We start from the raw sequence: 24,069 nt of genomic DNA, 5'->3' as shown, positions 1-24,069 counted from the left end.
TAATAGGTATAATGTAGGTGGCGGCGGGGTCCGGGAGTGGCGGTTTAGGGGTTAATACATATATTATAGTTGCGGCGGGGACCGGGAGCGGCGGTTTAGGGGTTAACATATTTAGTATAGCTTGCGGCGGGGTCCGTGAGCGGCGGTTTAGGGGGTAATAACTTTATTTCGTTGCGGCGGTGTAGGGGGGACAGATTAGTGGTGTTTACACTCAGGGTACATGTTAGGGTGTTAGTTGTAGACAGCTCCCATAGGAATCAATGGGATGTCTGGCAGTAGCGAACATGAACTTTCGCTATGGTCTGACTCCCATTGATTCCTATGGAATCCGCCGCCTCCAGGGCTGGGCCGGAAAAGGGCCGAGCGTACCTGCTAGTTTTTTGATAACTAGCAAAAGTAGTCAGATAGTGCCACACTTGAGTCCGGCGGATCGAAGCTTACGTCACTAAATTCTACTTTTGCTGGTATCTAGGGCTTGATAACTTAGGCGAATCAGCCTCGCCACAAATACGCTGCGGAATTCCAGCGTATTTGAGGTAGACACATTGATAACTAGAGGTCAAGGTCTGAGATATAGTGGGGAGTCTCATAACCTCTGTACAAAACAAATATTGGCTCCTAAACTGTTAAAAGCAGGGTGTTCCTTTCCCCATACATTTATTAATTTATTAACTGCCAGTCAGGTAAAATAGTCATTACTAACCTATGCACCAGCACATATAATAATATATTATCTGCCAGTATACAGCAAGTAAATAGTCATTACTAACCTACGCACCAGCACATATAATAATATATTATCTGCCAGTATACAGCAAGTAAATAGTCATTACTAACCTATGCACCAGCACATATAATATATTATCTGCCAGTGTACAGCAAGTAAATAGTCATTACTAACCTATGCACCAGCACATATAATAATATATTATCTGCCAGTATACAGCAAGTAAATAGTCATTACTAACCTATGCACCAGCACATATAATAATAATATATTATCTGCAGTATACAGCAAGTAAATAGTCATTACTAACTTATGCACTAGCACATATAATAATATATTATCTGCCAGTATACAGCAAGTAAATAGTCATTACTAACCTATGCACCAGCACATATAATAATAATATATTATCTGCAGTATACAGCAAGTAAATAGTCATTACTAACCTATGCACCAGCACATATAATAATATATTATCTGCCAGTATACAGCAAGTAAATAGTCATTACTAACCTATGCACCAGCACATATAATAATAATATATTATCTGCCAGTATACAGCAAGTAAATAGTCATTACTAACCTATGCACCAGCACATATAATAATATATTATCTGCCAGTATACAGCAAGTAAATAGTCATTACTAACCTATGCACCAGCACATATAATAATAATATATTATCTGCAGTATACAGCAAGTAAATAGTCATTACTAACTTATGCACTAGCACATATAATATATTATCTGCCAGTATACAGCAAGTAAATAGTCATTACTAACCTATGCACCAGCACATATAATAATATATTATCTGCCAGTATACAGCAAGTAAATAGTCATTACTAACCTATGCACCAGCACATATAATAATATATTATCTGCCAGTGTACAGCAAGTAAATAGTCATTACTAACCTATGCACCAGCACATATAATAATATATTATCTGCCAGTGTACAGCAAGTAAATAGTCATTACTAACCTATGCACCAGCCCATATAATAATATATTATCTGCCAGTATACAGCAAGTAAATAGTCATTACTAACCTATGCACCAGCACATATAATATATTATCTGCCAGTATACAGCAGGTAAATAGTCATTACTAACCTATGCACCAGCACATATAATAATATATTATCTGCCAGTATACAGCAAGTAAATAGTCATTACTAACCTATGCACCAGCACATATAATAATATATTATCTGCCAGTGTACAGCAAGTAAATAGTCATTACTAACCTATGCACCAGCACATATAATAACATATTATCTGCCAGTATACAGCAAGTAAATAGTCATTACTAACCTATGCACTAGCACATATAATATATTATCTGCCAGTATACAGCAAGTAAATAGTCATTACTAACCTATGCACTAGCACATATAATATATTATCTGCCAGTATACAGCAAGTAAATAGTCATTACTAACCTATGCACTAGCACATATAATATATTATCTGCCAGTATACAGCAAGTAAATAGCAATTACTAACCTATGCACCAGCATATATAATAATATATTATCTGCCAGTATACAGCAAGTAAATAGTCATTACTAACCTATGCACCAGCACATATAATAATATATTATCTGCCAGTATACAGCAAGTAAATAGTCATTACTAACCTATGCACCAGCACAAATAATAATATATTATCTGCCAGTATACAGCAAGTAAATAGTCATTACTAACCTATGCACCAGCCCATATAATAACATATTATCTGCCAGTATACAGCAAGTAAGTAGCAATTACTAACCTATGCACCAGCATATATAATAATATATTATCTGCCAGTATACAGCAAGTAAATAGTCATTACTAACCTATGCACCAGCACATATAATAACATATTATCTGCCAGTATACAGCAAGTAAGTAGCAATTACTAACCTATGCACCAGCATATATAATAATATATTATCTGCCAGTTTACAGCAAGTAAATAGTCATTACTAACCTATGCGCCAGCACATATAATAACATATTATCTGCCAGTGTACAGCAAGTAAATAGTCATTACTAACCTATGCACCAGTACATATAATAATATATTATCTGCCAGTGTACAGCAAGTAAATATTCATTACTAACCTATGCACCAGCCCATATAATAATATATTATCTGCCAGTATACAGCAAGTAAATAGTCATTACTAACCTATGCACCAGCACATATAATATATTATCTGCCAGTATACAGCAGGTAAATAGTCATTACTAACCTATGCACCAGCACATATAATAATATATTATCTGCCAGTATACAGCAAGTAAATAGTCATTACTAACCTATGCACCAGAACATATAATAATAATATATTATCTGCCAGTATACAGCAAGTAAATAGTCATTACTAACCTATGCACCAGCACATATAATAATATATTATCTGCCAGTATACAGCAAGTAAATAGTCATTACTAACCTATGCACCAGCACATATAATAATATATTATCTGCCAGTATACAGCAAGTAAATAGTCATTACTAACCTATGCACCAGCACATATAATAATATATTATCTGCCAGTGTACAGCAAGTAAATAGTCATTACTAACCTATGCACCAGCACATATAATAATATATTATCTGCCAGTATACAGCAAGTAAATAGTCATTACTAACCTATGCACTAGCACATATAATATATTATCTGCCAGTATACAGCAAGTAAATAGTCATTACTAACCTATGCACTAGCACATATAATATATTATCTGCCAGTATACAGCAAGTAAATAGCAATTACTAACCTATGCACCAGCATATATAATAATATATTATCTGCCAGTATACAGCAAGTAAATAGTCATTACTAACCTATGCACCAGCACATATAATAATATATTATCTGCCAGTATACAGCAAGTAAATAGTCATTACTAACCTATGCACCAGCACAAATAATAATATATTATCTGCCAGTATACAGCAAGTAAATAGTCATTACTAACCTATGCACCAGCCCATATAATAACATATTATCTGCCAGTATACAGCAAGTAAATAGTCATTACTAACCTATGCACTAGCACATATAATATATTATCTGTCATTATACAGGGAGTGCAGAATTATTAGGCAAGTTGTATTTTTGAGGATTAATTTTATTATTGAACAACAACCATGTTCTCAATGAACCCAAAAAACTCATTAATATCAAAGCTGAATAGTTTTGGAAGTAGTTTTTAGTTTGTTTTTAGTTATAGCTATTTTAGGGGGATATCTGTGTGTGCAGGTGACTATTACTGTGCATAATTATTAGGCAACTTAACAAAAAACAAATATATACCCATTTCAATGATTTATTTTTACCAGTGAAACCAATATAACATCTCAACATTCACAAATATACATTTCTGACATTCAAAAACAAAACAAAAACAAATCAGTGACCAATATAGCCACCTTTCTTTGCAAGGACACTCAAAAGCCTGCCATCCATGGATTCTGTCAGTGTTTTGATCTGTTCACCATCAACATTGCGTGCAGCAGCAACCACAGCCTCCCAGACACTGTTCAGAGAGGTGTACTGTTTTCCCTCCTTGTAAATCTCACATTTGATGATGGACCACAGGTTCTCAATGGGGTTCAGATCAGGTGAACAAGGAGGCCATGTCATTAGATTTTCTTCTTTTATACCCTTTCTTGCCAGCCACGCTGTGGAGTACTTGGACGCGTGTGATGGAGCATTGTCCTGCATGAAAATCATGTTTTTCTTGAAGGATGCAGACTTCTTCCTGTACCACTGCTTAAAGAAGGTGTCTTCCAGAAACTGACAGTAGGACTGGGAGTTGAGCTTGACTCCATCCTCAACCCGAAAAGGCCCCACAAGCTCATCTTTGATGATACCAGCCCAAACCAGTACTCCACCTCCACCTTGCTGTCGTCTGAGTCAGACTGGAGCTCTCTGCCCTTTACCAATCCAGCCACGGGCCCATCCATCTGGCCCATAAAGACTCACTCTCATTTCATCAGTCCATAAAACCTTAGAAAAATCAGTCTTGAGATATTTCTTGGCCCAGTCTTGACGTTTCAGCTTGTGTGTCTTGTTCAGTGGTGGTCTTCTTTCAGCCTTTCTTACCTTGGCCATGTCTCTGAGTATTGCACAACTTGTGCTTTTGGGCACTCCAGTGATGTTGCAGCTCTGAAATATGGCCAAATTGGTGGCAAGTGGCATCTTGGCAGCTGCACGCTTGACTTTTCTCAGTTCATGGGCAGTTATTTTGCGCCTTGGTTTTTCCACACACTTCTTGCGACCCTGTTGACTATTTTGAATGAAACGCTTGATTGTTCGATGATCACGCTTCAGAAGCTTTGCAATTTTAAGAGTGCTGCATCCCTCTGCAAGATATCTCACTATTTTTGACTTTTCTGAGCCTGTCAAGTCCTTCTTTTGACCCATTTTGCCAAAGGAAAGGAAGTTGCCTAATAATTATGCACACCTGATATAAGGTGTTGATGTCATTAGACCACACCCCTTCTCATTACAGAGATGCACATCACCTAATATGCTTAATTGGTAGTAGGCTTTCGAGCCTATACAGCTTGGAGTAAGACAACATGCATAAAGAGGATGATGTGGTCAAAATACTCATTTGCCTAATAATTCTGCACTCCCTGTACAGCAAGTAAATAGTCATTACTAACCTATGCACCAGCACATATAATAATATATTATCTGCCAGTATACAGCAAGTAAATAGTCATTACTAACCTATGCACCAGCACATATAATAATATATTATCTGCCAGTATACAGCAGGTAAATAGTCATTACTAACCTACGCACCAGAACATATAATATATTATCTGCCAGTGTACAGTAAGTAAATAGTCATTACTAACCTATGCACCAGCACATATAATAATATATTATCTGCCAGTATACAGCAAGTAAATAGTCATTACTAACCTATGCACCAGCACATATAATAATAATATATTATCTGCCAGTATACAGCAAGTAAATAGTCATTACTAACCTATGCACCAGCACATATAATAATATATTATCTGTCATTATACAGCAGGTAAATAGTCATTACTAACCTATGCACCAGCACATATAATAATATATTATCTGCCAGTATACAGCAAGTAAATAGTCATTACTAACCTATGCACCAGCACATATAATAATATATTATCTGCCAGTATACAGCAAGTAAATAGTCATTACTAACCTATGCACCAGCACATATAATAATATATTATCTGCCAGTATACAGCAAGTAAATAGTCATTACTAACCTATGCACCAGCACATATAATAATATATTATCTGCCAGTATACAGCAAGTAAATAGTCATTACTAACCTATGCACCAGCACATATAATAATATATTATCTGCCAGTATACAGCAAGTAAATAGTCATTACTAACCTATGCACTAGCACATATAATATATTATCTGCCAGTATACAGCAAGTAAATAGTCATTACTAACCTATGCACCAGCCCATATAATAATATATTATCTGCCAGTATACAGCAGGTAAATAGTCATTACTAACCTATGCACCAGCACATATAATATATTATCTGCTAGTATACAGCAAGTAAATAGTCATTACTAACCTATGCACCAGCACATATAATAATATATTATCTGCCAGTGTACAGCAAGTAAATAGTCATTACTAACCTACGCACCAGCACATATAATAATATATTATCTGCCAGTGTACAGCAATTAAATAGTCATTACTAACCTACGCACCAGCACATATAATAATATATTATCTGCCAGTATACAGCAGGTAAATAGTCATTACTAACCTACGCACCAGCACATATAATAATATATTATCTGCCAGTATACAGCAAGTAAATAGTCATTACTAACCTATGCACCAGCACATATAATAATATATTATCTGCCAGTGTACAGCAAGTAAATATCAATTACTAACCTATGCACCAGCACATATAATAATATATTATCTGCCAGTATACAGCAATTAAATAGTCATTACTAACCTATGCACCAGCACATATAATAATATATTATCTGCCAGTATACAGCAAGTAAATAGTCATTACTAACCTATGCACCAGCACATATAATAATATATTATCTGCCAGTATACAGCAAGTAAATAGTCATTACTAACCTATGCACCAGCACATATAATATATTATCTGCCAGTATACAGCAGGTAAATAGTAATTACTAACCTATGCACCAGCACATATAATAATATATTATCTGCCAGTATACAGCAAGTAAATAGTCATTACTAACCTATGCACCAGCACATATAATATATTATCTGCCAGTATACAGCAGGTAAATAGTGATTACTAACCTATGCACCAGCACATATAATAATATATTATCTGCCAGTATACAGCAGGTAAATAGTGATTACTAACCTATGCACCAGCACATATAATAATATATTATCTGCCAGTGTACAGCAAGTAAATAGTCATTACTAACCTACGCACCAGCTTGAGGACAGTTGATTCCATATCACATCAGCAGACACTGCTAAACACAAGCTACACAACCACTAATTAACAAACATAGAAACAAGGCTGTTTGTCTGACTTGTTTCATTTGTTAATATTTGGGCGTATCTGCTAGTTTTTGCCTAGTGCAAAGATCTCATTGATTTTACATTGTCCTAAGACGGTACAAGGATTATGTTTTTAGCTCATTGTTTATGAGGGAATGTCTGCAAAATGTGGCACTGCCACGGAGGGGAAATACTTCAGAGTCTGCATGGGCATCCACACAGGGAAGGAAGTGAGCAAATACCCCATGGTGTATACATGTCTAAACCTAGTAATAAACTGTAAATTTAGCCACTTGGACATTAGAGAGGTTATGATTCCCCACTTTAAACTGTCTGGTTACTTGATCCTTCTCAGTTTTTTCTCGGTTTGTCACTTGGCCCTCTGGGTGCCACTTGACCCTCTGGGTGCCACTTGATCCTCTGGGTTTTACTTGATCCTCTGGGGATCACTTGTAGAGTGTGAAAAATGAAAACCCACAAGACCACTTACATTAAAGGAAATGAAAACCCAATTTTTCTTTCATTATTTTGATACAATGTGTAATAAAACCACCCTTACCTCTAGGGGGTCTATGGTTGAGACCAATGGAAATTCTAAAAATCAGGAGATATGGCTGTCTCAGGAACAGTAGGACAAAGCTCAAAATTAGGGACTATTCCTCTCAAATAGCGATAGTTGGGAGGAGACCTTCAGATATAATATGGTTGTCACATGTCTCTATAGATATCATATGGCTGTCAGATAACCCTGTAGATATCATATGGTTATTATATGACCCTGTCGATTCATGGTTGTCACATTAACCTTCTGATATCATATGGTTGTCACAGTACCCTTAAGATATCATATGGTTGTTGTCACAAGACCATGTAGATATCATATGGTTGTCACAAGACTCTGTAGCTTTCAGATGGTTGGCACATAACCCTGTAGATATATGGTTGGCACATTACTCTTCTGATATCATATGGTGGTCATATGACCCTGTAGATATCATATGGTTGTCACATGACCCTGCAGATATCATATGGTTGTCACATGACCCTGCAGATATCATATGGTGGTCATATAACCCTGTAGATATCATATGGTTGTCACATGACTCTTCAGATATCATATGGTTGTCACATGACCATGTAGATATCATATGGTTGTCACATGACTCTTCAGATATAATATGGTTGTCACATTACCATGTAGATATCATATGGTTGTCACATGACTCTGTAGCTATCATATGGTTGGCACATAACCCTGTAGATATATGGTTGGCACATGACCCTTCTGATATCATATGGTTGACTCTGCAGCTATCATATGGTTGGAACATGACCATGTAAATATATAGCTGGCACATGACCCTTCTGATATCATATGGTTGAGTCTGAAGCTATCATATAGTTGTCACTAGATATCATATGATTGGCACAGAACCCTGTAAATATATGGTTTGCACATACCCTTCTGATATAATATGGTTGACTCTGTAGCTATCAGATGGTTGGCACATGACCCTGTAGATATGTGGTCGGCACATGGCCCTTCTTATTTCATATGGTTGAGTCTGTAGCTATCATGGTTGTCACATGACCCTATAGATATCATATGATTGGCACATGACCCTGTAGATATAATATGATTGGCACATGACCCTGTAGATATCATATGATTGGCACATGACCCTTCTGATATCATATGGTTGACTCTGTAGCTATCATATGGTTGGCACATGACCCTGTAGATATCAGATGGTTGGCACATGAAACTTCTGATTTCATATGGTTGACAAAAAAAGGCCAGTTGCTTATTTCCCTAGATGCCGGTTTTTAAATACAAATTGGGTGGATTTTAAGATATAACCATATATTGTATTTTTTGTAGATGCTTATGGCTGTCTGCTGGGTGAAAGAAGAATGGTTTTACCATTTACTGGGCCACTGTAGGGGCTACACATATAGCGAAACGACACACTATATACCAGGAAATCATAAACGGCTATACATATTTGTTATTATGACAAAGTAATATGGAGGTTTGATTCTGCGTACAGGGGGATACTTCTGGTCCAGTGCTTGTCCTGCAGTGTTCCCTTTCCTAGAAATGTCCCAGCTTCCAATGTAGAACTAGGGCCTCGGGTTGACTCTGCCCCTGCTCTGTTCAACATTGCCCTGGCACACAATGACCCCCATGCCACCCCACAGGCGTATCACCCGCAGGTGCTTGTAGTCCTTCTGCAGTAGCTGCCATTTGTACTATAGGACATGAGACGGCGCTATTAGTTTAACATTTCATATGATTACAGCATTGTTACTTCATCTGAACAATACACCCTGCATGTGTCTCACTGCTTTAGAGAGGATTAGACAGAATGACTTCATACTGTGGTGCTAATCAATCAGCTGTATTTATAGAGAAACATAGTGCAACCAGGGAGTTAAATACCTTCTCACCTACTGATTCATGTGTCTAGCAGAGGCAAATGCTAGAGAGACACTTGAGTCATTTTTATCTAATTAATCCAGCACAGAAGCTTTCCGCAACATTGCTAGGGACCCAATTGCCTTCACAAGTTGCACATCAGGGCCTCGATCTGATATGCAGCGTCGCCCGCAAAAGCCGGCGACGCCGAATTTTGCGCGGGTTTGGTATCCTATATACGGCGTAACCTAGAAGTTACGCTCGTATATTTCTGCCTTCGGCCATAGTTTTTTGGCCCATAGGCAGGTATACCAAACCCGCGCAGTTTGGTGTCCAATATGCAGTGTAAGGACTTACGTGGCGAAAATGGAGAAATCTTACTCCATTTTCACCTCGCCACAAATTGCAGCCGTAGTAAGCCTTACGCTATTGGAGCCCCGTAACTCCCTAAACTAGCTACAAAATAAACCTAACACCTAACGCATGCACAATGTCTATCTACCTGTCAACCGCAATCTGCTAAATAAAACCTAACACCTAAAGCATGCGCAATGTCTATCTACCTGTCAACCGCGATCCCCCGCCGCAATCCCTAATAAAGTATTTAACCCCTAAACCGCTACTCCCGGACCCCGCAGCCACCTACATTAAAAGTATAACCCCCTAATGTGATCCCCCTACACCGTCGCAGCTACATTACATACCCCCTAATGTGAGCTCCTACCCCGCCGCCAGCTATATTAAAATTATTAACCCCTAATCTAATCCCCCTACCTATTTAATTGTATTTTAGTTTAAATATTTGTAGTTTATTTAATTTATTGATAGTGTAGGTGTATTTGTAACTTAGGTTAGGATTTATTTTACAGGTAAATTGGTAATTATTTTAACTAGGTAGCTATTAAATAGTTATTAACTATTTAATAGCTATTGTACCTGGTTAAAATAAATACCAAGTTACCTGTAAAATAAATATAAACCCTAAAATAGCTACAATGTAATTATTAATTATATTGTAGCTATCTTAGGGTTTATGTTATAGGTAGGTATTTACATTTAAATAGGAATATTTTAATTAATAATATGAATATTAATTAGATTTATTTTAATAAGAATTTAGTTAGGGATGTTAGAGTTAGATAGGGTTATTATACTTAATATATATATAATATAATAACGATATTAACTATATTAACCCCAATATAATTAGGGTTAATATAGTTAATATAGCTGGCGGCGGTGTAGGGGGATTAGATTAGGGGTTAATACATTTATTATAGGTGGCCGCGGTGTAGGAGGATTTAGATTAGATGCAAAAGAGCTGATTTCTTCTTGACAATGCCCCGCAAAAAGCCCTTTTAAGGGCTGGCAATAGAGCTGTTACTTTGGGGCAATGTCACGCAAAAGGCCCTTTTAAGGGCTGGTAATAGAGGTGATTACTTTAAGGGGATTAGATTAGGGGTTAATGTATTTAATATCGCTGGCGGCGGTGTAGGGGGATTAGATTAGGGGTTAATGTATTTAATATAGCTGGCGGCGGTATAGGGGGATTAGATTAGGGGTTAATGTATTTAATATAGCTGGCGGCGGTATAGGGGGATTAGATTAGGGGTTAATGTATTTAATATAGCTGGCGGCGGTATAGGGGGATTAGATTAGGGGTTAATTAATTTAATATAGCTGGCGGCGGGGTAGGGGGATTAAATTAGGGGTTAATAATTTTAATGTAGCTGGCGGCGGGGTAGGAGCTCACATTAGGGGGTAGTTAATGTAGGTGGCGGCGGGGTCCGGGAGCGGCGGTTTAGGGGTTAATAACTTTATTAGGTGGCGGTGGGGTCCGGGAGCGACGGTTTAGGGGTTAATACATTTATTATTGTTAGGATAGTGAGGGGGGATAGTGGATAGAGGGTTAGACGTGTCGGGCTAAGTTTGGAAGGCGTGTTAGACAGTACGAATGATTTCATAACTTAGTCAGGTTTTGTAGGAGCCGGCAGTTTCTAAAGTGCCGTAAGTCACTGGCGACTCCAGAAATGTGTACTTACGCAGATTTCTGGACATCGCTGGTTTATCCGACTTACGGCACTTTAGCATCTGATGGCGCCGTAAATGGGATAGCTCGAGTTGCGAGCTGAAACTACGGGCGGTGGGGGTTCCCTCGCGTGCGCAGCAAACTATGATCTATATCGGATCGCGCCCCAGATAAGCCATCAACACCGCTGTATGCTGGCAGCAAATGGGTTAAATGCTTGCATTAGTTCACACAAATGCTATCAATCGTATTGCCTATTACAGAAGTAAATATGTAGCTAACATCATACAAGTACTTAAAGGGTAATGTAGCTAACATCATACAAGTACTTAAAGGGTTATGTAGCTAACATCATACAAGTACTTAAAGGGTTATGTAGCTAACAAATGTAGCTAACATCATACAAGTACTTAAAGGGTAATGTAGCTAACATCATACAAGTACTTAAAGGGTAATGTAGCTAACATCATACAAGTACTTAAAGGGTTATGTAGCTAACATCATACAAGTACTTAAAGGGTAATGTAGCTAACATCATACAAGTACTTAAAGGGTAATGTAGCTAACATCATACAAGTACTTAAAGGGTTATGTAGCTAACATCATACAAGTACTTAAAGGGTTATGTAGCTAACAAATGAAGCTAACATCATACAAGTACTTAAAGGGTAATGTAGCTAACATCATACAAGTACTTAAAGGGTAATGTAGCTAACATCATACAAGTACTTAAAGGGTTATGTAGCTAACATCATACAAGTACTTAAAGGGTTATGTAGCTAACAAATGTAGCTAACATCATACAAGTACTTAAAGGGTAATGTAGCTAACATCATACAAGTACTTAAAGGGTTATGTAGCTAACATCATACAAGTACTTAAAGGGTTATGTAGCTAACAAATGTAGCTAACATCATACAAGTACTTAAAGGGTTATGTAGCTAACATCATACAAGTACTTAAAGGGTTATGTAGCTAACATCATACAAGTACTTAAAGGGTTATGTAGCTAACATCATACAAGTACTTAAAGGGTAATGTAGCTAACATCATACAAGTACTTAAAGAGTAATGTAGCTAACATCATACAAGTACTTAAAGGGTTATGTAGTTAACATCATACAAGGACTTAAAGGGTTATGTAGCTAACATCATACAAGGACTTAAAGGGTTATGTAGCTAACATCATACAAGTACTTAAAGGGTTATGTAGCTAACATCATACAAGTACTTAAAGGGTAATGTAGCTAACATCATACAAGTACTTAACGGGTTATGTAGCTAACATCATACAAGTACTTAAAGGGTTATGTAGCTAACATCATACAAGTACTTAAAGGGTTATGTAGCTAACATCATACAAGTACTTAAAGGGTTATGTAGCTAACATCATACAAGTACTTAAAGGGTAATGTAGCTAACATCATACAAGTACTTAAAGGGTTATGTAGCTAGCATCATACAAGTACTTAAAGGGTTATGTAGCTAACATCATACAAGTACTTAAAGGGTTATGTAGCTAACATCATACAAGTACTTAAAGGGTAATGTAGCTAACATCATACAAGTACTTAAAGGGTAATGTAGCTAACATCATACAAGTACTTAAAGGGTAATGTAGCTAACATCATACAAGTACTTAAAGGGTAATGTAGCTAACATCATACAAGTACTTAAAGGGTAATGGAACTCTGTTCTTTCATTATTCAGATAGAGCAGCAATTTTACTTTCTAATTTACTTCTATTATCCATTTTTATTTGTTCTCAATGTATCTTTTGTTGAAAAGCAGATACGTTTGCTTAGGAGCTGGCCCATTTCTGAAGCACTATATAGCAGCAGTTTTGCAAGAATGATTTCCTGCCATATAGTGTTCCAGATGCCTACCTAGGTATCACTTCAACAAAGAATATCATGGGAACAAAGCAATTTGATAAAAGAAGTAAAATTGTCGGAACCACAAAATAACATTTCTGGGTTTCACATCCGTTTACCTGATATTGAGCAGTAACCTATAAGTGCATGAAGGGGAAACAATCTGCTCTGTCACACACAATCCTGACCCTGCAACCCCTCTAATTCATAACAACTTTACAATAGGCCCTGTCCTGTCAGCAAACACCTACATCAGATCAGCTCCCTGACCCTGCAACCTTCTGTCAGTCACACACCCACATCAGATCAGCTCCCTGACCCTGCAACCTTCTGTCAGTCACACACCTACATCAGACCTCAGATCAGCTCCCTGACCCTGCAACCTTCTGTCAGTCACACACCCACATCAGATCAGCTCCCTGACCCTGCAACCTTCTGTCAGTCACACACCTACATCAGACCTCAGATCAGCTCCCTGACCCTGCAACCTTCTGTCAGTCACACACCCACATCAGATCAGCTCCCTGACCCTGCAACCTTCTGTCAGTCACACACCCACATCAGATCAGCTCCCTGACCCTGCAACCTTCTGTCAGTCACACACCTACATCAGACCTCAGATCAGCTCCCTGACCCTGCAACCTTCTGTCAGTCACACACCCACATCAGATCAGCTCCCTGACCCTGCAACCTTCTGTCAGTCACACACCCACATCAGATCAGCTCCCTGACCCTGCAACCTTCTGTCAGTCACACACCTACATCAGACCTCAGATCAGCTCCCTGACCCTGCAACCTTCTGTCAGTCACACACCCACATCAGATCAGCTCCCTGACCCTGCAACCTTCTGTCAGTCACACACCCACATCAGATCAGCTCCCTGACCCTGCAACCTTCTGTCAGTCACACACCCACATCAGATCAGCTCCCTGACCCTGCAACCTTCTGTCAGTCACACACCCACATCAGATCAGCTCCCTGACCCTGCAACCTTCTGTCAGTCACACACCCACATCAGATCAGCTCCCTGACCCTGCAACCTTCTGTCAGTCACACACCTACATCAGATCAGCTCCCTGACCCTGCAACCTTCTGTCAGTCACACACCCGCATCAGATCAGCTCCCTGACCCTGCAACCTTCTGTCAGTCACACACCTACATCAGATCAGCTCCCTGACCCTGCAACCTTCTGTCAGTCACACACCTACATCAGACCTCAGATCAGCTCCCTGACCCTGCAACCTTCTGTCAGTCACACACCTACATCAGACCTCAGATCAGCTCCCTGACCCTGCAACCTTCTGTCAGTCACACACCCACATCAGATCAGCTCCCTGACCCTGCAACCTTCTGTCAGTCACACACCTACATCAGATCAGCTCCCTGACCCTGCAACCTTCTGTCAGTCACACACCCACATCAGATCAGCTCTCTGACCCTGCAACCTTCTGTCAGTCACACACCTACATCAGATCAGCTCCCTGACCCTGCAACCTTCTGTCAGTCACACACCCACATCAGATCAGCTCTCTGACCCTGCAACCTTCTGTCAGTCACACACCCACATCAGATCAGCTCCCTGACCCTGCAACCTTCTGTCAGTCACACACCCACATCAGACCTCAGATCAGCTCCCTGACCCTGCAACCTTCTGTCAGTCACACACCCACATCAGATCAGCTCCCTGACCCTGCAACCTTCTGTCAGTCACACACCCACATCAGATCAGCTCCCTGACCCTGCAACCTTCTGTCAGTCACACACCCACATCAGATCAGCTCCCTGACCCTCAACCTTCTGTCAGTCACACACCCACATCAGATCAGCTCCCTGACCCTGCAACCTTCTGTCAGTCACACACCCACATCAGATCAGCTCTCTGACCCTGCAACCTTCTGTCAGTCACACACCTACATCAGACCTCAGATCAGCTCCCTGACCCTGCAACCTTCTGTCAGTCACACACCTACATCAGACCTCAGATCAGCTCCCTGACCCTGCAACCTTCTGTCAGTCACACACCTACATCAGACCTCAGATCAGCTCCCTGACCCTGCAACCTTCTGTCAGTCACACACCCACATCAGATCAGCTCCCTGACCCTGCAACCTTCTGTCAGTCACACACCTACATCAGATCAGCTCCCTGACCCTGCAACCTTCTGTCAGTCACACACCCACATCAGACCTCAGATCAGCTCCCTGACCCTGCAACCTTCTGTCAGTCACACACCCACATCAGATCAGCTCCCTGACCCTGCAACCTTCTGTCAGTCACACACCTACATCAGATCAGCTCCCTGACCCTGCAACCTTCTGTCAGTCACACACCCACATCAGATCAGCTCTCTGACCCTGCAACCTTCTGTCAGTCACACACCTACATCAGATCAGCTCCCTGACCCTGCAACCTTCTGTCAGTCACACACCTACATCAGATCAGCTCCCTGACCCTGCAACCTTCTGTCAGTCACACACCCACATCAGATCAGCTCCCTGACCCTGCAACCTTCTGTCAGTCACACACCCACATCAGATCAGCTCCCTGACCCTGCAACCTTCTGTCAGTCACACACCCACATCAGATCAGCTCCCTGACCCTGCAACCTTCTGTCAGTCACACACCTACATCAGATCAGCTCCCTGACCCTGCAACCTTCTGTCAGTCACACACCCGCATCAGATCAGCTCCCTGACCCTGCAACCTTCTGTCAGTCACACACCTACATCAGATCAGCTCCCTGACCCTGCAACCTTCTGTCAGTCACACACCTACATCAGACCTCAGATCAGCTCCCTGACCCTGCAACCTTCTGTCAGTCACACACCTACATCAGACCTCAGATCAGCTCCCTGACCCTGCAACCTTCTGTCAGTCACACACCCACATCAGATCAGCTCCCTGACCCTGCAACCTTCTGTCAGTCACACACCTACATCAGATCAGCTCCCTGACCCTGCAACCTTCTGTCAGTCACACACCCACATCAGATCAGCTCTCTGACCCTGCAACCTTCTGTCAGTCACACACCTACATCAGATCAGCTCCCTGACCCTGCAACCTTCTGTCAGTCACACACCCACATCAGATCAGCTCCCTGACCCTGCAACCTTCTGTCAGTCACACACCCACATCAGATCAGCTCCCTGACCCTGCAACCTTCTGTCAGTCACACACCCACATCAGACCTCAGATCAGCTCCCTGACCCGGCAACCTTCTGTCAGTCACACACCCACATCAGATCAGCTCCCTGACCCTGCAACCTTCTGTCAGTCACACACCCACATCAGACCTCAGATCAGCTCCCTGACCCGGCAACCTTCTGTCAGTCACACACCCACATCAGATCAGCTCCCTGACCCTGCAACCTTCTGTCAGTCACACACCCACATCAGATCAGCTCCCTGACCCTGCAACCTTCTGTCAGTCACACACCCACATCAGATCAGCTCCCTGACCCTCAACCTTCTGTCAGTCACACACCCACATCAGATCAGCTCCCTGACCCTGCAACCTTCTGTCAGTCACACACCCACATCAGATCAGCTCTCTGACCCTGCAACCTTCTGTCAGTCACACACCTACATCAGACCTCAGATCAGCTCCCTGACCCTGCAACCTTCTGTCAGTCACACACCTACATCAGACCTCAGATCAGCTCCCTGACCCTGCAACCTTCTGTCAGTCACACACCTACATCAGACCTCAGATCAGCTCCCTGACCCTGCAACCTTCTGTCAGTCACACACCCACATCAGATCAGCTCCCTGACCCTGCAACCTTCTGTCAGTCACACACCCACATCAGATCAGCTCTCTGACCCTGCAACCTTCTGTCAGTCACACACCCACATCAGATCAGCTCCCTGACCCTCAACCTTCTGTCAGTCACACACCCACATCAGATCAGCTCCCTGACCCTGCAACCTTCTGTCAGTCACACACCCACATCAGATCAGCTCTCTGACCCTGCAACCTTCTGTCAGTCACACACCTACATCAGACCTCAGATCAGCTCCCTGACCTTGCAACCTTCTGTCAGTCACACACCTACATCAGACCTCAGATCAGCTCCCTGACCCTGCAACCTTCTGTCAGTCACACACCTACATCAGACCTCAGATCAGCTCCCTGACCCTGCAACCTTCTGTCAGTCACACACCTACATCAGACCTCAGATCAGCTCCCTGACCCTGCAACCTTCTGTCAGTCACACACCCACATCAGATCAGCTCCCTGACCCTGCAACCTTCTGTCAGTCACACACCCACATCAGATCAGCTCCCTGACCCTGCAACCTTCTGTCAGTCACACACCCACATCAGATCAGCTCCCTGACCCTGCAACCTTCTGTCAGTCACACACCTACATCAGACCTCAGATCAGCTCCCTGACCCTGCAACCTTCTGTCAGTCACACACCTACATCAGACCTCAGATCAGACCTCTGACCCTGCAACCTTCTGTCAGTCACACACCTACATCAGACCTCAGATCAGCTCCCTGACCCTGCAACCTTCTGTCAGTCACACACCCACATCAGATCAGCTCCCTGACCCTGCAACCTTCTGTCAGTCACACACCCACATCAGATCAGCTCCCTGACCCTGCAACCTTCTGTCAGTCACACACCTACATCAGATCAGCTCCCTGACCCTGCAACCTTCTGTCAGTCACACACCCACATCAGACCTCAGATCAGCTCCCTGACCCTGCAACCTTCTGTCAGTCACACACCCACATCAGACCTCAGATCAGCTCCCTGACCCTGCAACCTTCTGTCAGTCACACACCTACATCAGACCTCAGATCAGCTCCCTGACCCTGCAACCTTCTGTCAGTCACACACCTACATCAGACCTCAGATCAGCTCCCTGTAACCTTCTGTCAGTCACACACCTACATCAGACCTCAGATCAGCTCCCTGACCCTGCAACGTTCTATCAGTCACACACCCATATCAGACCTCAGATCAGCTCCCTGACCCTGCAACCTTCTGTCAGTCACACACCCACATCAGACTTCAGATCAGCTCCTTGACCCTGCAACCTTCTGTCAGTCACACACCCACATCAGACCTCAGATTAGCTCCCTGTCCCTGCAACCTTCTGTCAGTCACACACCTACATCAGACCTCAGATCAGCTCCCTAAACCTGCAACCTTCTGTCAGTCACACACCTACATCAGACCTCAGATCAGCTCCATGGCCCTGCAACCTTCTGTCAGTCACACACCTACATCAGACATCAGATCAGCTTCCTGACCCTGCAACCTTCTGTCAGCCACACACCCGCATCAGACCTCAGATCAGCTCCCTGACCTTGCAACCTTCTGTCAGCCACACACCTACATCAGACCTCAGATCAGCTCCCTGACCCTGCAAACTTCTGTCAGCCACACACCCACATCAGACCTCAGATCAGCTCCCTGACCCTGCAACCTTCTGTCAGTCACAAACCCACATCAGACCTCAGATCAGCTCCCTGACCCTGCAACCTTCTGTCAGCCACACACCTACATCAGACCTCAGATCAGCTCCCTGACCCTGCAACCTTCTGTCAGCCACACACCCACACCAGACCTCAGATCAGCTCCCTGACCCTGCAACCTTCTGTCAGCCACAAACCCACATCAGACCTCAGATCAGCTCCCTGACCCTGCAACCTTCTGTCAGCCACACACCTACATCAGATCTCAGATCAGCTCCCTGACCCTGCAACCTTCTGTCAGCCACACACCCACATCAGACCTCAGATCAGCTCCCTGACCCTGCAACCTTCTGTCAGTCACACACCTACATCACCAGACCTCAGATCAGCTCCCTGACCCTGCAACCTTCTGTCAGTCACAAACCCACATCAGACCTCAGATCAGCTCCCTGACCCTGCAACCTTCTGTCAGCCACACACCTACATCAGACCTCAGATCAGCTCCCTGACCCTGCAACCTTCTGTCAGCCACACACCCACATCAGACCTCAGATCAGCTCCCTGACCCTGCAACCTTCTGTCAGTCACAAACCCACATCAGACCTCAGATCAGCTCCCTGACCCTGCAACCTTCTGTCAGCCACACACCTACATCAGACCTCAGATCAGCTCCCTGACCCTGCAACCTTCTGTCAGCCACACACCCACATCAGACCTCAGATCAGCTCCTTGACCCTGCAACCTTCTGTCAGTCACACACCCACATCAGACCTCAGATCAGCTCCCTGACCCTGCAATCTTCTGTCAGTCACACACCCACTTCAGACCTCAGATTAGCTCCCTGTCCCTGCAACCTTCTGTCAGTCACAAACCCACATCAGACCTCAGATCAGCTCCCTGACCCTGCAACCTTCTGTCAGTCACACACCCACATCAGACCTCAGATCAGCTCCCTGACCCTGCAACCTTCTGTCAGTCACACACCTACATCAGACTTAAGATCAGACCTCTGACCCTGCAACCTTCTGTCAGTCACACACCTACATCAGACCTCAGATCAGCTCCCTGACCCTGCAACCTTCTGTCAGTCACAAACCCACATCAGACCTCAGATCAGCTCCCTGACCCTGCAACCTTCTGTCAGTCACACACCTACATCAGACCTCAGATCAGCTCCCTGACCCTGCAACCTTCTGTCAGTCACACACCTACATCAGACCTCAGATCAGCTCCCTGACCCTGCAACCTTCTGTCAGTCACACACCTACATCAGACCTCAGATCAGCTCCCTGACCCTGCAACCTTCTGTCAGTCACACACCCACATCAGATCAGCTCCCTGACCCTGCAACCTTCTGTCAGTCACACACCCACATCAGATCAGCTCCCTGACCCTGCAACCTTCTGTCAGTCACACACCCACATCAGATCAGCTCCCTGACCCTGCAACCTTCTGTCAGTCACACACCCACATCAGATCAGCTCCCTGACCCTGCAACCTTCTGTCAGTCACACACCCACATCAGAACAGCTCCCTGACCCTGCAACCTTCTGTCAGTCACACACCCACATCAGATCAGCTCCCTGACCCTGCAACCTTCTGTCAGTCACACACCTACATCAGACCTCAGATCATCTCCCTGACCCTGCAACCTTCTGTCAGTCACACACCCACATCAGATCAGCTCTCTGACCCTGCAACCTTCTGTCAGTCACACACCCACATCAGATCAGCTCCCTGACCCTGCAACCTTCTGTCAGTCACACACCCACATCAGATCAGCTCCCTGACCCTGCAACCTTCTGTCAGTCACACACCTACATCAGACCTCAGATCAGCTCCCTGACCCTGCAACCTTCTGTCAGTCACACACCTACATCAGACCTCAGATCAGCTCCCTGACCCTGCAACCTTCTGTCAGTCACACACCTACATCAGACCTCAGATCAGACCTCTGACCCTGCAACCTTCTGTCAGTCACACACCTACATCAGACCTCAGATCAGCTCCCTGACCCTGCAACCTTCTGTCAGTCACACACCTACATCAGACTTAAGATCAGACCTCTGACCCTGCAACCTTCTGTCAGTCACACACCTACATCAGACCTCAGATCAGCTCCCTGACCCTGCAACCTTCTGTCAGTCACAAACCCACATCAGACCTCAGATCAGCTCCCTGACCCTGCAACCTTCTGTCAGTCACACACCTACATCAGACCTCAGATCAGCTCCCTGACCCTGCAACCTTCTGTCAGTCACACACCTACATCAGACCTCAGATCAGCTCCCTGACCCTGCAACCTTCTGTCAGTCACACACCTACATCAGACCTCAGATCAGCTCCCTGACCCTGCAACCTTCTGTCAGTCACACACCCACATCAGATCAGCTCCCTGACCCTGCAACCTTCTGTCAGTCACACACCCACATCAGATCAGCTCACTGACCCTGCAACCTTCTGTCAGTCACACACCCACATCAGATCAGCTCCCTGACCCTGCAACCTTCTGTCAGTCACACACCCACATCAGATCAGCTCCCTGACCCTGCAACCTTCTGTCAGTCACACACCCACATCAGATCAGCTCCCTGACCCTGCAACCTTCTGTCAGTCACACACCCACATCAGATCAGCTCCCTGACCCTGCAACCTTCTGTCAGTCACACACCTACATCAGACCTCAGATCATCTCCCTGACCCTGCAACCTTCTGTCAGTCACACACCCACATCAGATCAGCTCTCTGACCCTGCAACCTTCTGTCAGTCACACACCCACATCAGATCAGCTCCCTGACCCTGCAACCTTCTGTCAGTCACACACCCACATCAGATCAGCTCTCTGACCCTGCAACCTTCTGTCAGTCACACACCTACATCAGACCTCAGATCAGCTCCCTGACCCTGCAACCTTCTGTCAGTCACACACCTACATCAGACCTCAGATCAGCTCCCTGACCCTGCAACCTTCTGTCAGTCACACACCTACATCAGACCTCAGATCAGACCTCTGACCCTGCAACCTTCTGTCAGTCACACACCTACATCAGACCTCAGATCAGCTCCCTGACCCTGCAACCTTCTGTCAGTCACACACCCACATCAGATCAGCTCCCTGACCCTGCAACCTTCTGTCAGTCACACACCCACATCAGATCAGCTCCCTGACCCTGCAACCTTCTGTCAGTCACACACCTACATCAGATCAGCTCCCTGACCCTGCAACCTTCTGTCAGTCACACACCCACATCAGACCTCAGATCAGCTCCCTGACCCTGCAACCTTCTGTCAGTCACACACCCACATCAGACCTCAGATCAGCTCCCTGACCCTGCAACCTTCTGTCAGTCACACACCTACATCAGACCTCAGATCAGCTCCCTGACCCTGCAACCTTCTGTCAGTCACACACCTACATCAGACCTCAGATCAGCTCCCTGTAACCTTCTGTCAGTCACACACCTACATCAGACCTCAGATCAGCTCCCTGACCCTGCAACGTTCTATCAGTCACACACCCATATCAGACCTCAGATCAGCTCCCTGACCCTGCAACCTTCTGTCAGTCACACACCCACATCAGACTTCAGATCAGCTCCTTGACCCTGCAACCTTCTGTCAGTCACACACCCACATCAGACCTCAGATTAGCTCCCTGTCCCTGCAACCTTCTGTCAGTCACACACCTACATCAGACCTCAGATCAGCTCCCTAAACCTGCAACCTTCTGTCAGTCACACACCTACATCAGACCTCAGATCAGCTCCATGGCCCTGCAACCTTCTGTCAGTCACACACCTACATCAGACATCAGATCAGCTTCCTGACCCTGCAACCTTCTGTCAGCCACACACCCGCATCAGACCTCAGATCAGCTCCCTGACCTTGCAACCTTCTGTCAGCCACACACCTACATCAGACCTCAGATCAGCTCCCTGACCCTGCAAACTTCTGTCAGCCACACACCCACATCAGACCTCAGATCAGCTCCCTGACCCTGCAACCTTCTGTCAGTCACGCACCTACATCACCAGACCTCAGATCAGCTCCCTGACCCTGCAACCTTCTGTCAGTCACAAACCCACATCAGACCTCAGATCAGCTCCCTGACCCTGCAACCTTCTGTCAGCCACACACCTACATCAGATCTCAGATCAGCTCCCTGACCCTGCAACCTTCTGTCAGCCACACACCCACATCAGACCTCAGATCAGCTCCCTGACCCTGCAACCTTCTGTCAGTCACACACCTACATCACCAGACCTCAGATCAGCTCCCTGACCCTGCAACCTTCTGTCAGTCACAAACCCACATCAGACCTCAGATCAGCTCCCTGACCCTGCAACCTTCTGTCAGCCACACACCTACATCAGACCTCAGATCAGCTCCCTGACCCTGCAACCTTCTGTCAGCCATACACCCACATCAGACCTCAGATCAGCTCCCTGACCCTGCAACCTTCTGTCAGTCACACACCCACATCAGACCTCAGATCAGCTCCCTGACCCTGCAATCTTCTGTCAGTCACACACCCACTTCAGACCTCAGATTAGCTCCCTGTCCCTGCAATCTTCTGTCAGTCACAAACCCACATCAGACCTCAGATCAGCTCCCTGACCCTGCAACCTTCTGTCAGTCACACACCCACATCAGACCTCAGATCAGCTCCCTGACCCTGCAACCTTCTGTCAGTCACACACCTACATCAGACTTAAGATCAGACCTCTGACCCTGCAACCTTCTGTCAGTCACACACCTACATCAGACCTCAGATCAGCTCCCTGACCCTGCAACCTTCTGTCAGTCACAAACCCACATCAGACCTCAGATCAGCTCCCTGACCCTGCAACCTTCTGTCAGTCACACACCCACATCAGACCTCAGATCAGCTCCCTGACCCTGCAACCTTCTGTCAGTCACACACCTACATCAGACCTCAGTTCAGCTCCCTGACCCTGCAACCTTCTGTCAGTCACACACCTACATCAGACTTAAGATCAGACCCCTGACCCTGCAACCTTCTGTCAGTCACACACCTAC

At 44.2% G+C, this 24,069-nt stretch overlaps 1 protein-coding gene across 1 annotated transcript in view; it reads right to left on the bottom strand.

The window, feature by feature from the left end:
• The window catches only part of EPPK1 (epiplakin 1), a 141,174-nt gene that overhangs the window by 67,737 nt on the left and 49,368 nt on the right, over window positions 1-24,069 (bottom strand). The gene's annotated exons all lie outside the window — the stretch shown is intronic.

This window comes from Bombina bombina, chromosome 5, assembly GCF_027579735.1.
Source record: "Bombina bombina isolate aBomBom1 chromosome 5, aBomBom1.pri, whole genome shotgun sequence".
Taxonomy (NCBI): Eukaryota; Metazoa; Chordata; class Amphibia; order Anura; family Bombinatoridae; genus Bombina; species Bombina bombina.
Note: the sequence above shows the minus strand (reverse complement) of the source record. Positions and strands in the feature narration are given on the sequence as shown.